Source organism: Sus scrofa, chromosome 6, assembly GCF_054392235.1.
Source record: "Sus scrofa isolate SSC_HxYL_T2T_F1_AM1 chromosome 6, Sscrofa_HxYL_maternal_Yorkshire_Landrace_v2.0, whole genome shotgun sequence".
NCBI classification, from domain to species: Eukaryota; Metazoa; Chordata; class Mammalia; order Artiodactyla; family Suidae; genus Sus; species Sus scrofa.
In genome coordinates, this window is record NC_139388.1 from 168774078 (window position 1) to 168788483 (window position 14406).

The following is a 14406-nucleotide window of genomic DNA, read 5'->3' on the forward strand; positions in this document are numbered from 1 at the left end:
TCCTGTGCTGTCCTTAACGAAGGCCCTGCACTGTCCATAAATGAGGCCCTGTGCTGTCTCTAACGTAGGGCCTGACCTCTCTCTAACTAAAGCCTTTTCTTGTCCCTAACTAGACTTAACTTGTCCCTGGCTAAGGCCTTTAGCTCTGTTTAACTAAATCTCTGAGCTGTCCCATCGAAGGCCCAGTTCTGTCCTTAACTAATGCCCTAACTCAGTCCCTACCCTCTCCCTAACTCAGGCCTTGCCCTGTCCCTAATTAAGGTCCTGTGCCATGCCTAACTTGATCTGCATTAGTGGCCTCTCCCTGGGGTGTCACCCCCTGCCCCCCAACTGCCATGGAGCCTGAGGGAAGAAGGGACTGAGGCTCAGTTAGTTCCTAAGCGGGATGGTGTGGGTGCTGACTGTCCCCCCAAACCCCCACGCTCCATCCCTAACCCCAGGACCCCAGGCTATGGCTGCGTTTGGAGATGTGGTTTTTGCAGTGGTGATCAGGGTAAAAATAAGGTCCCTAGGGTAAACCCTAATCCAATAGGACGGCTGTCCTGTAGGAAGAGACTGGGACACTGGACAGCGGGAGAAGACGGACGGCTGTACCCCAGGGAGAGAAGCCTCCGGAGGAACCAGCCTGCAGACGCCCTGATTGCAGACAGCACCTCGCACTGGGAGATGGGTCTGTTGTTTAAGCCGCCCGGTCTGTGCTATTTGTTGTGGCAGCACCGAGCTGACTCATACACAGGGCAGATCAGGTCTCCGACGGGACAGGGCCCACGTTCCGTCCCCTTGTCCGTGAGTTACAGGAGCCTCAGGAGCTCAGGAGGGGGGTCCCCGAGGAGAGCACAAGAGAGAAGGGTTTAGGCATTAAGATGACGGTACCCACGTTACACGTGCCTGATCCACACGTGCACTAGCTGACTCGGCCTTGTATGGACGCCCAGGTCAGCCTGACTGCAGGTCTCCGGCTTCACCACCTCCCCTGAGAGCATTCGCTTACCTGCTGAGGGACACCTTCTAGAGGGTATCCAGAACCGCAAACGTCAGAGAGCTCATGCCCACGTGCAGTCGCACCTCTCAGGGCCCAGAGACCGCACCAGCATCCTGGGGACCCTGCAGCAGCAGGGGTCTCCTCCCACTGCAAACCCATTTTCCTCTTCCTGCTCACAGCTGCCCGGCACCTCCCAGCCTGCCCACCGCTTGAAGCTGGGGCAGAGGGTCTCCTGTCCCCAAGGGGAGGTGGTGGAGGGAGTGAGGGCCTTGGCCAGCCTGCGTCCCAGGACAGAGGGCGTGGTGCCCACATGGCCACCCCACCCCCTGCTGAATGGAGTCGTCCACCTGGAAACAGGCAGGAGAAACAAGGGAGACAGAGCCTGGGCCCCCGACACCCACTGCTCCGGACTCTCCCATGAAGGGGCCAGAAACATCTTGAGCTTCAGGCCATTGCAGGGGGTAGGGCACTTTGTTCCAGTAGGAAATCTTTGCCCTAAAAGCTACAGTGCTTTACAAAACCCTCCCCACCTGTAACAGGACATAAGGTTTAAATTCACTACAATAAGACTCACAGCACGCTGCAACTGGACCAACGCACGTGGGTGTCTGAGCTCCCATGTGTTCTTACAGATGCTGAGGTTAGTGGGTGTGGTGATGCTCATACCTGCAGGTAAGGAGCGTCCATCAGGGAAGGTGATGGGCTTGCTGAGCTCTCTGCCAATGACTGGTACTGGCAGATAGAGTCTCAGCGCCTCCTTGATGCACATGGTGGTGTAGGGCATCTGGTCCAGGTGGTCCCTGAACAAAGGCCATCCTGAGGCTGGGCAGAGTTGGGGAACGGGGGAGTCTCCACTCGCTGGGGGTGGGGGGTGGGCGGTCCGTGCGGGGCTCTCCGTCTCTGGGACACTCACCAGGTGATGGAGGTGCCGTCCCCCAGGAGGCCTTGGATCTCCTCCCGACAGCTCTGCTGATGCTCAGGGTGGGAGGCCAGAGCATAGAGGATCCAGGAGATGCCACTGGCTGTGGTGTCATGACCCTCGAACATGAACGTGTCCACTTCGGCACGGAGGTCGGTGTCCGACAAGCTGTTCCCCTTCTCCATCTGAGGAGGCAGGGGGAGAGTGCAGCTTTGCCCCTTCCTCTGTGCTTCTGGGCAAAGCCTCAAGCCTATGCCCCCAACACTCACTCGGGCAAGGAGGAGGATGTCCAGGAAATCCAAGTGCCTCTTCTTCCTCACGTTCTCCATCTCTCCCTGCTTTTGCAGCTGCGCCTTCCTCAGCTGGATCACTCGGTCTGTTTTGGAACAGCGGTTCCCGGGCTGAGCTGAGAGCTCTGGGGACCAGGTACAGCATCCACAGTAGCCCCACTGCCCTGCATGGCCCAGTCTCAGGGGCAGGTGGGTGAGGATGAGCATGGGTGTGCATGTCAGGGCTGAGACTTCCAGCATCATGTGATAGCACAGCCCCTTGGAGGTTGCTGAGAGGGGGGTCTCAATCAGCCATCACCAAGGCAGTGACACATGAAAATCCCTGCATGGCCCCTGACACCCTGACTTCAGTTCCTAGTCCCTTCCCCAGGGAGGCACCCAATGTGGGGTGCTGCTAAAAGAGGAGCAGGAAGCTCGCTCTGCCCTCAGGATCAAGGCCAGTCCCTTTCAGATGTGCCTGATAAAGCAGTGGAGCAGCCCAGAAGCAGAAGCAGAATCTGTGTGGCTGCACCAGCTTGCAGGTTCGGCAGCTCAGGCGGCTTCCAGGTCTCGGCCTATAGGTGATGCCCTTTAGAAGGAAGGCATTTCTCACCCGGGAGATGAACAGGTTGCTGAGTCCCTGATGGCCTGGGGGTAGGAGTGGGAGTTCCTGAAGGGAGAAGATGCAGAGGAGACTGGACTGGTGGGAGTCACTGAGTTGGAGAAGGAGTAGGGCTCTAGGGGGTGGTGTCCTCAGTCAGTGGGACAGGCCACCCTGAGGCCTTTGTCCTTCGGCCCCACATGCCCCCAGACCCTCTGCCCTTCACCAGTGGCCTGAGTGGCCAGGCTTCTCCCTGTGTCGGGGATCAGGATGTGTGACTGAGTCTGGGTTTGGTCTGGGCTGGAATTTGCCCGTGGTGGGGGGCTCCCTGCCGAATGATGCCTTTTGTGCTGAAAAGCATCCTGCTGTCCCAAGTGCCTGCCAGGGTGGTCCTCCCCAGCTGGTGAGAACAAGCAGCTGCCACTGCAGGTGTGTCACTGACCCGTCTGTCTGGACGCTGCCCTGGTGGCTGAAGGCGCACTTCATGATGGTGTCCAGGGTCATCAAGGAGACGGGTCCCACGATCTCCAGACGTGGGTCCTGGGCGACGAGCTGCTCCCACTTGTCCTGTGGTGGGAGGGGGACAGTGACCCTGCTCTGGTCTGGTGCTGGCAAGGCCAGGCTCTCTCTCTGCCTCTCCACGTCTTCTGATGAGATGTCTCAACTTTCTAATGGTGTGTGTTTCTCACCTTGAGACTGTAAAGCACGTGAGTAATCTGATGGCTGTTTCAGCCCTATTACATAATTATACGGTTTGTGTGTGTGTGTGTGTGTAATTAACTAATTCTGTTCTCTTCTATATATTCCTAATGAGTTCCAAGTTTTAGGATCAGTCCATGATGATAACCTCCTTTTGGCAGATCTGAAAGCAGAGTTTCTGACAGGACGAGGGGGGATCTTGTGTGTCCTGAGGTTGGAACTGGCCATAAGTCTTCCAACATCAGCTAGTAAATTTGTCAAGGCAAGAAAACGCCTAAGGGTCTATACTGGGGCCCCTAGGAATGGACACAAGGTCCTTCTCTTCCTTTCACTCATCCAGTGCTAGCTGAGGCCTGGTGGTCCACCGTCTAGATCGGAGGTGGTGTTTATCGTGGTCCAGTTCCGTGAGTGTAGACCTGGCTACATTTCCTCCCACGGGTGACTCACTTCCATTCCGAAACCCTGGCACTGAGGCCAGAGTCCTCCTGGGCAGCATCCTGGCATCTACTCGCTGCCCCTGAGCTGCCTTCCCCAGGCCGGCCATTGCAGCTTACCCTGTGATCCTGAAGAAAGACCCTTGCTCTAGTCCACTTTGTGGAAGAGGTCGTGATTGTCAGGGAGTCGACCCTGAATTCACCACGACCATTGCTCCCAGGGCAAGGAGCAAATTGTGGATCCAAGCTGGTGCCTGGGTGCTTTTCTGTCCCATCCCGTTTGGGGGAGCCCCATTTCATAGCATGTTCTTAGCACCTCATTCTGGAGGCCTGCCTGATGGCTGCCTGAGGGACACAAATGTCTGAGAGTGGACTCTGTGAGTTGTGCCGGGGGTGAGTGTGTTCAGGTGAGACAGGGATGGACTCACCAGCATCACTTGGATAGACTTGGCCATGAGACCTACGTAGGGCTTCAGGATGTCATAGTGGAAGGCTGGGGTCAGCATCCGCCGACGCTGGAACCACGTCTGCCCATTCAACAGGAGCAAACCACAGCCTGGGTGACAGATGGGTATGTTGTGGGGGTGGAAAAGGGATCAGGAGGACGACAGAGGACAACACGGGAGGAACTGAGGGTGGCAGGAGAAGGCACATCATGTCAAAGGCAGGAGGGGCCAGTCTATTTCAGGAACGTGAATTTCCAAAATGTCTGGTCATATTGTGTCAGTGCAAAATGTGATCCCAGTGGGAGCATCTTTTCACTTGGAGAACAAGTTTGAAAAAGAGTAGGGGGCAAGTGATAGAAGAACTTAAGTCAAAGTCAGGCTGGGAACATTGGAGAGTCTGAGAAGCAATGGGGAAGAAGCTGAGATTCAAGTGGGCTCTCAGCACCATTATGAAGACCGAGGGTTTCATCAGAAGAGAAACGAGGGAGTTCCCATCGTGGCGCAGTGGTTAACGAATCCGACTAGGAACCATGACGTTGCGGGTTCGGTCCCTGCCCTTGCTCAGTGGGTTAAGGATCTGGCGTTGCTGTGAGCTGTGGTGTAGGTCGCAGACGCGGCTCGGATCCCGCATTACTGTGGCTCTGGCGTAGGCCGGTGGCTACAGCTCCGATTCGACCCCTAGCCTGGGAACCTCCATATGCCGCGGGAGCGGCCCAAGAAATAACTAAAAAAAAAAAAAAAAAAAGAAGAGAAACGAGGCTTGATTCCAAGATGAAGGTGGTGACATGGTGCCAGGCACCTGTTCTCTGTGAGCCAAAAAGGCAGCTCTTGGCAAACCCATGTGGTGAGGGGTCCACAGTTGTATTCAGAGGTTTCACCAATCAAGGGAGCCAAGAATTTGTGGATACCTGTGGATCTGAAATGTAAGGAAGAGCATTACAGAAAAGAAGGGAGAGCAAATGAGGCAGGCAGCCCCAGAGCACCTGTGGTCCAGACCAGGGGTTGCCAGGGCTTCCTGATGATTGGCAGCTGGCACTCTGTCTCAAGTCACCTCCAATGGCCTCCCATCCCTGACTCTCTCTGTCCTGACAGTCATGGTGGCCTCAGGAAGGCAGACTCAGTGTCCCAGCCCAAGGACTGCCATAGGACTAAGATGGTGAATTGGCAGGAAATGCAGGTTCTGTTCTCAGTGCAAAGTATAAGGCAGAAGCCTGTGATTTTCCTATAGTGTGTGATGCTTTAGCCATCCCATGACCCAGGGCAGGGAAATGCAAGTCAGCAAGCTTAAGAATTTGTCTTTCATTACAAGGAGATCCTGCTGAGTAGCATTGAGAACTATGTCTAGATACTCATGTCGCAACAGAACAAAGGGTGGGGGAAAAAAAAGTAAATGTAATGTATACAAGTAAGGATAACTTGATCCCCTTGCTGTACATGGGAAAATAAAAAAATGTATATAAAAAAAAAGAATTTGTCTTTCAGATCTGGGGAAATTTACATAAAAATCACCCCAATTGGGTTAAAAAATAAGGGTTAAAAAAAAATGGCCCCATAGTTATTTAAGCTTGTGTTTTAAGTGAGGAATGTTGCTCTTAGACTGGGTTGTGGCCTGTGGAAAACAGCATGGAGAGTTCTCAAAAAACTAAAACTAGAACTAACTTATACCCTGTAATTCCACACCTGGGTATACATCCAAAGAAATTAAAAATGAAAACACTCATACAAAAATATATGCGACCTCCAATGTTCATAGAAGCACAATTTACAATCGCCAAGATATGGAAACAACCCAAATGTCCTTCAACAAATGAGTGGATAAAGAAGCTAATAGATCTATCTATCTATCTATCTATCTATCTATCTATCTATCTATCTATCTATCTATCTATATCTATATGTATTATAGTAGATTCATAGATATGTATGTCTATCTATTATCTATCTATGTATATCTATCTATCTATCTATCTATCTATCTATCTATCTATCTATCTATCTATCTATCTATCTATCTATCTATAATATATATAGATTCCTGTCTGTTATCTTCACAGCCAGTGAAAGCACAGGGCAGGATCCTTCAGACAGATGTCTGGGCACCCAGGCAAGCTCAGGGCAGAGAAGATGGCACCGAGTAACTGGGGCAGGGAAGCCTCTAGAAGCCTGTTTGTGAGAACAGCTGAAGCTGCAGAGCCTGGAGAGGGGTAGACTCTGGAAGGAAGAGCCATTGTCCTCAAAGGGCAGGGCTGCCAGGACAGCCTGCAGATGCACCTAAGGAAGGAGTGTGTGACAGAGCCGAGGACACCAGCCCAGGGTCCTGTGAGCGAGCGAGCTGCCCGGACTGGGATGAGGAACCACGACCTGAGAGGTGAGCTGGCTTCTTACATGGGGCCACCTGCTAACAAACACGAAACTCTGTCCCTTGGACTTGCTGGCCGTGACCATGCTCTGAGAGCCCGTCTCTCCCTGCCCTCCCACTCCCGGGTCCCCTCTTACCTACCTCCCTGCTGTGTCCATAGAGCCAGTGGGAAGGAGGGGACGGGAACTGCTGGAGGGCTTTGAGCAGCCACTGTTTGTGCAGATAGAGCTGTGCTGCCTTGAGGAGAAGCAGCAGCAGCCTGAACAGTGAGGCCACATGCAGGAGCCCAGGGACACTGCCCAGGGCTCTGATGGGGCTCAGCACAGAGACACTCATGGTGCATGGAATTCTGGACGGCTGACTGTCCCTGACTCTAGCTGACCTCCCCTGAGCACCCAACCTAGTTAGGGAGGATGGCCCTGCCCACCTTGGATGGAGTGAAGCTAAGGGCAGAGCTCAGACCTGGCCCTCCAGAGCTGATTCACTGTGGAGGATGCACCTTGGAGGGGGCGCCAAAAGAGTCATGCAGATCAGATATAGCAAGGGATGGGGACAAAGTTATCTTTAAGTCACCTACCCTCACTTTATTCATATTTCTTTCCATCCGGGGAGTCTGGCTTCAGAGACTCTGCTATAAACCATGAACTTAAAGTGATGATTTCTGAGTTGAGACTCTGGTCCATACATGGCAGCCCCCAAACTTCCAGGGGTGTTTCATGTTTGTTCTGTTAATCTATTATTTCCAATAGGGGAGAGCGTTATCAACTCCACACCATTGGTATAAATGCAAGCCTTGCTGTCAAGGGCAGCATTTGTGAGAAAGGCTCGGGCAAACAATGTGGCTATATGTAGCAGTCACGGAAAATGATATTTATGGAGAATTTTCAATGATCTGAGAAAAGCTTATTGCAAAGTGAGGACAGGAGATCGTACAACTGTCTGTAGAGTACGAGTTCCACTCTTAGAAAAGTGTGTTAGTCATGATCAGTATTTATTAACCAACCATTCTCTCTTCCATTCATTTGGTACCCAGATACCCAGTGAAGAACTCCTTAAAGGTTGTCACTAGGTGTTCCATGTCCTTATACCTTCCATGGCCTGGAGCAGAGGACTGTGCCTGCTGAAGATGCCCAATAAATACTTACTGATGTGATGAATGAATGACTGAAGGAGGGAATGAGGATAACTTTGATTGGTTAAGTCACCATCTTGGGCAGACCGAGCTCACATTTCAATGTCGTATTTTTAAAAGGAAATTAATACATTTATTTCTAAATACTTCCTGGTTCAGCTTATAGGCCACAGAAAGCAGAGGAGATGGCAGTCTATCCCTAAGGTGACAGCTTGAAGCAATTATTCCTGTGAGTAAGTCACTCTAGGCATTTCTTACTTCTAGGTTTGATAAATTTGGGTTTGATGCTGCTGCAACTTATCATATTCTGCTTACTTTTACTTTTCTACCAATCTGAATCTTCCAGGTAGAAACTTTTTTTCCTGTTTTTTTTTCTTTGTGTGTGTGTTGTTTTTTAGGGCCATGGGTGAGGCATATGGAGGTTCCCAGAGTAGAGGTCAAATCGGAGCTGTAGCTGCTGGCCTACACCACAGCCCCAGCAACACCTGATCCAAGCCAGTCTGCTACCTACACCACAGCACACGGCAACGTCAGATCCTTAATACACTGAGTGAGGCAGGGATCGAAACTATATCTTCATGGATGCTGGTCAGACTCATTTCCACTGAGCCATGACGGGAACTCCGCAGGTAGAAACTTCTATTTTTTAAAAAACATCCTAATTGATATGTAATTTATATACCATACAATTCATCCATTTACTCTCAATGGTTTTTCACATATTACATTATTATTTTTTAATTAATAAAAATATATACTATAAAGTTGGCTGTTCTAACCCTTTTAAAGTATACAATTCAGTGGCATTCATTATATTCACTTTTTTTTTTCACTTTTTTTTTTCTTTTTCATCCTCACTATTGCCATATAGAAGTTCTCAGACCAGGGGTTGAATCATAGCTGCAGCTGCAGCCTACTCAACAGCTGCAGCAATGTCAGATCCTTAACCCACAGTGCCCCAGAGGGAACTCATATGTTCACTTTTGTGCAGCAATTACAACTGCGTATTTCCAAAATTTTTTGCATCACCCAAAAAACTCTATACCCCTAAAACATTAACTTCCCATTCTGCCTTCCAACAACCCCTGGTAATCTCCTTTCTGTCTCCATGAATTCACCTATTCTACATTCCACATATAGGTGGGATCATGCAGTGTTTTCTGTTTTGTGTTTGGCTTCTTTTGCTTCAGGAATGTTCTCAAGGTTCATCCACGTTGTGGCATGTATCTGAACACCATTCCCTTTTATGATTGAGTAATATATTCTTGTGTACAGTATATGCCACATTTTGTGTATCCATTCATTGTGGACACAATTGTGGACACATATTCTTTCTATCTTTCGTCTATTGCAAATATGGTGCAATGAACATCGCCTGACCAGCGAGTATTTTGCATCCTTGTTCAATCCCTTTGGGTATATACTTAGGAATGGAATTACTGGATCACATGCTAATTCTATGTTTAGCTTTTGGAGGAATTGCCAAACTATTTTTGATGGTGACTGCACTTTCACATTTATGAGCGATGAACAAAAGTCCCAATTTTCCCACATTCTCTCCAGCATTTGTTGTTTTATATATTTGTTTTTAAATAATTATAGCCACCCTAAAAAATGTGAGTGGTATCTAAGTTTTGATTTATGTTTCTATAACGACCTACGATAATGAGCATCTTTTCTTGTGCTTTTTATCCATTTGCTGATCTTCTTTGAAGAAGGGTCTATTGAAGTCCTTTGCCTAATTTTTAATGAATTGTTGGTTTTTCATTGTTGAGGTGTAGGAGCTCTTTTTCATTCTGATATGTGAATGTTTTCTGCCATTCTGGGAGTTATCTTTTAACTCTTTCATCCATTTTGTGTTATCTTTGTATACGGTGTAAGATAAGAGTTTAACTTAATTTGTCTGCATGTTGGGATCCAGTTTTCCCAGCATCATTTGTTGAAAAAATTGTATTTTCTCTATTGAACTGTCTTGGCAGACTTCTTGAATATCAATAAGCCATATATTGGAGGATTTACTTCTGAGTACTCTATTGTCCCCTTTTGTCTATACATCTATCCTTATGCCAGTACCACAGCTGTTTGATAATTGTAGCTTTGTAGTAAGTTTTGAAATCAGGATGAGTAAGTCCTCCAGCTTTGTTCTTTTTAAATTTAGTTTTGACTGTTTGGAGTCCCTTGAGATTCTATATAAATTTTAGGAAGAGTTTTTCTATTTCTGTAAAAAAAAAAATCATTGGAGTTTTGGTAGAGATTCTATTGAACCCATTGATTGCTTTTGGTAGTATTTTCACTTTAACAATATTACGTGTTTCAATCCATTAACATAGGATATCTTTCCATTCATTTATGTCTTCTTTAATTTCTTTCAGTCATGTCTTGAGAAGAACTGGTGTTATTTCTTCTCTACGCATTTGATGCAATTCACCAATAAAGCCATCTGATCTGGAAAAAAAAAAAAGCCATCTGATCCAGGTTTTTCTTGTTTGAGAGGTTTTTGATTGCTCATTCAATCTCCTAACTAGTGACAGTTATATTCAGATCTTCTACTTTTTCTTCAGTCAGTTTGGTAGATTATGTGTTTCTAGAAACTTGTCAATTTCATCTAGGTTATCTAATTTGTGAGTGTACACCTGTTCATAGTATTCTTTTATTCTTTTATGATATTTTCATTTCTGTAATTTCTGATTTTTTAACTTGAATCAGCTCTCTTTTTTTTAGTCAGTTTAGCTAAAAGTTTGTCATCTTGTTGATCTTTTGAAAGAGACCACTTTTGGTTTTGTTGATTTTCCCTATTGCCCTTTTATTTTCTATTTTATTTATCTCCACTGTAATCTTTATTATTTCTTTCTTTCTGTTAGCATTTGGGTTTAGTTTGCTCTTCTTTTTCTAAGTCCTTAAGGTATAAAGCTAAATTATCATTTGAGATCTTTCTTCTTTTTCAATGTATAAGATTACAGTTATAAATTTCCCTCCTAAAATTGCTTTCAATGTGTCTCATAAGTTTTGACATACTGTGTTTTTGTTTAAAGGTATTTTCTAATTCTCTTGTGGTTTTGACCCATTGGTTGTTTAAGAGTGCACCATTTAATTTCCAGATTTTTGTGAAATTTTCAGTTTTCTTTTGTTATTGATTTCAAATTTCATTCCATGTGATCAGAAAATATACTTCGTATTATTCCAATCTTTTAAAATTAATCAGACTTGTTTTGTGGCCTAGCATATGGTCTACCCTGAAGAATGTTTCCTGTGCCCTTGAAAAGAATGTGTTATTCATTGGAGTACTCTGTATATGTCTGTTAGGTCCAGTTGGTTTACAGTGTTGTTCAAGTCCTCTTTCTTTCTTTCTTTCTTTCTTTCTTTCTTCCTTCCTTCCTTCCTTCCTTCCTTCCTTCCTTCCTTCCTTTCTTTCTTTCTTTCTTTCTTTCTTCCTTCCTTCCTTCCTTCCTTCCTTCCTTCCTTCCTTCCTTCCTTTCTTTCTTTCTTTCTTTCTTTCTTTCTTTCTTTCTTTCTTTCTTTCTTTCCTTCTTTCTTTCTTTCTTTCTTTCTCCCTCTCTCTCTCTCTTTCCTTCTTTCCTTCCTTCCTTCCTTCCTTCCTTCCTTCCTTCCTTCCTTCCTTCTTTCTTTCTTTCCTTCTTTCTTTCTTTTTCTAGGGGTGCACGCATAGCACATGGAAGTTTCCAAGAGGCTAGGAGTGGAGTCAGAGCTACAGCTGCCTGACTATATCACAGCCACAGAAACGCAGGATCCAAGCTGATTCTGTGACCTATGCCACAGCAACACCAGAATCGAACCACATTTGCAAAGTATAACATAGCTCACAGCAATGCTGGATCCTAAACCCACTGAGTGAGGCCAGGGATTGAATCCGCATCCTCATACATACTAGTCAGATTTGTTTCCACTGAGCCATGAAAGGAACTCCCTCTAGTATTTTTAACATAGGTTTTAGTCTTTAAGTTACTGTTTTAGAGTCTTCATTTGAGGCTGAAGAACCTTCTTTAGCATTTTTTTTTTTTTTTTGGTAGGGCAGGTATACTGGTAATAAATTTCTTCAGCTTTTGTTTATCCTGGAATGTCTTTGTTTCTCCTTCATTCTTTAATGATAATTTTACTAGATATATAATTTTTGATTGACATTTTCTTTCAGGACTTTACTTATAATGTCTCGTTGCCTTTTGGTCCTCATGATTTCCAGTGAGAAATCAGCTTTTAATCTCACCAAGGGTCCCTTGTATGTGATGAATCACTTCTCTCCTGATACTTTATGTCTCTGGGTTTTTATAAATTGACAATGATATGTCAGTGTGGATCCCTTTAAGTTTATCCTGCTTGGAGTTCATTGAGTTTCCTAGATGTGTATATTCATATTGATAGTCAGGTTTGGGAAGTTTTTGACCATTATTTCTTCACATAGTTTTTCATCCCTTTTCTGTCTTATTCCGAGATTCCATATTGCAAGTATAGGTATGCTTGGTAGGTCCCACAGGTCTCAGGCTCTGTTTATTTTTTCCTTCATTCCTTTTTCTTTCTGTTCCTCTGACTGTCTGATTTCAAATATCTAATCTTCAAGTTCACTGATATTTTCTTCTATTTGCTTAATTTTTAAAAATCTCTTTGGTGAGTTTTTCTTTTTGTTACCATATTTTTCAGATCCAAAACTTCTGTTTGGTTCATTTTTATAATTTCAATATTTTCATTGATAACCTCATTTTGTTCAAACACAGTTTTAGCTTTAGTTCTTTGTCCATGGTTTCTTTAACTAATTGAACAGGTTTAAGATTGTTGATTAACATCTTTGACCAATGATTCCAATGCCAGAGCTCCCTCAGGAATGTTTTATGTCATATTGTTTATTTCCTTTGAGTGGGCCATATTTTCCTATTTCTCTGTATCTTTTGTAGTTTTTGTTGACAACTGGACTTTCTGGTTATTATGTTGCAGTAACTTGGAAGTGTAATTCTCTCACTCCTCAGTCCTTATTTGTATTTTACTTGTTGAGGGCTTGAGCCATCCTTTTGTGACTCTTCCAAACTATTTTTGCAAAATGTGTATTCTTTGTTGAGTATCATCAGCCAGTTGTTTTCCATTGTCCTGGAAAATATTTCCTTAAATGCCTGGCTCACAAGATGGGGGGAAATATATCCTGTCCCTTTAAATTCCCTCTTGACTGGGAAGATATTTCAGCCTGTGAGAGCCAAAACAATTTGTGCTTGCCCCTCAGTGATGAAAAGCAGCAATCAACAACTGAAATTCTCAACTTTAGTTTTAGAGGACAAGGCCTTATTGCCCTCACCGGCCCCAGCATGTTGCACTGGAAACACATACCCCTGTTCCCACAGCTACCTGCCCTGGAGACAGTAACCACTAGTGCAGGAAAGCTGAACTTGACTGAAATGTACCAGTCCCTTCATCAAACTCTCCCCTAGATGCTGTAGGTATTCTATTAGACTCAGAGCTCCAAAATAGTTCCTTCAGGCGTTCCCATTGTGGCTCAGCTTAAGGACCCAACATAGTGTCTGTGAGGATACGGGTTCCATCCCTGGCCTTGCTCAGTGGGTTAAGGATCTGGCATTGCCACAAGCTGTGTAGGTGGCAGATATGGCTCAGATTCAGTGTTGCTGTGGCTGTGGTATAGGCCAGCAGCTGCAGATATGATTCTACCCCTAGCCCGGGAACTTCCACATGCCACAGGTGCAGCCTGAAAGAAAAGAACAAAAGGAAGAAAGAAAGAAAGAAAGAAAGAAAAAAAGAAAGAAAGAAAGAAAGAAAGAAAGAAGGAAGGAAGGAAGGAAGGAAGGAAAGAAAGAAGGAAAGAAAGAAAATAAACAAGTTGCTTCAGACAGCTCGTACTAGCATTTCAGTGGAGAGCTGGATTCCTGGGGCTTCCTGCTCTGCCATCTTCCCTAATGTCACTCTGGCAGAGAGCCTTCTAATATTCAAATGTTTAAATATTTGCCTGCTTTTCCCATCCAAGTCCAAGTTTCTCTTCAGCTGGGAACATTGTGTATCACCACTTACTGTCTGGAATGAGAGTCAGAGTCAATTCTAAGAAAGTGAGACTTTCCTTCCTCAGTACCTAACACGGTGCTGGCACAGAGCAGAGCAACAACAGCAACCAGTGTCTACTCTACCTTTGCCTACTGCTTCAACTGCCCAGAGCACAATCACAGCGACTCCTCAATTTATCAAGGGTTATTTTTTTTATTTTTTGTCTTTTTGCCTTTTCTAGGGCTGCTCCCTCGGCACGTAGAGGTTTCCAGGCTAGGGGTCTAAACGGAGCTGTAGCTGCCAGCCTATGCCAGAGCCACAGCAATGCGGGATCCAAGCCTCATCTGCAAGCTATACCACAGCTCACGGCAATGCCAGATCCTTAACTGAGCAAGGCCAGGGATCGAACCCGCAACCTCATGGTTCCTAGTTGGATCCGTTAACCACTGAGCCACAATGGGAACTCCTATCAAGTGATATTAACCTTATTTTCCAGACCATAAAACTAAGGCCCAGAGATATCCATTGTGTTTCTCCAAGTGACAAAGCCAGTACATGTAGGAATCAGGACACA

The 14406-nt window shown here is 45.9% G+C and overlaps 1 pseudogene; it reads right to left on the reverse strand.

Moving 5' to 3' along the window:
• Positions 1–878: 878 nt before the first annotated feature.
• LOC110261409 (cytochrome P450 4A24-like) lies at positions 879–7045 on the reverse strand (annotated as a pseudogene).
• Positions 7046–14406: the final 7361 nt, after the last annotated feature.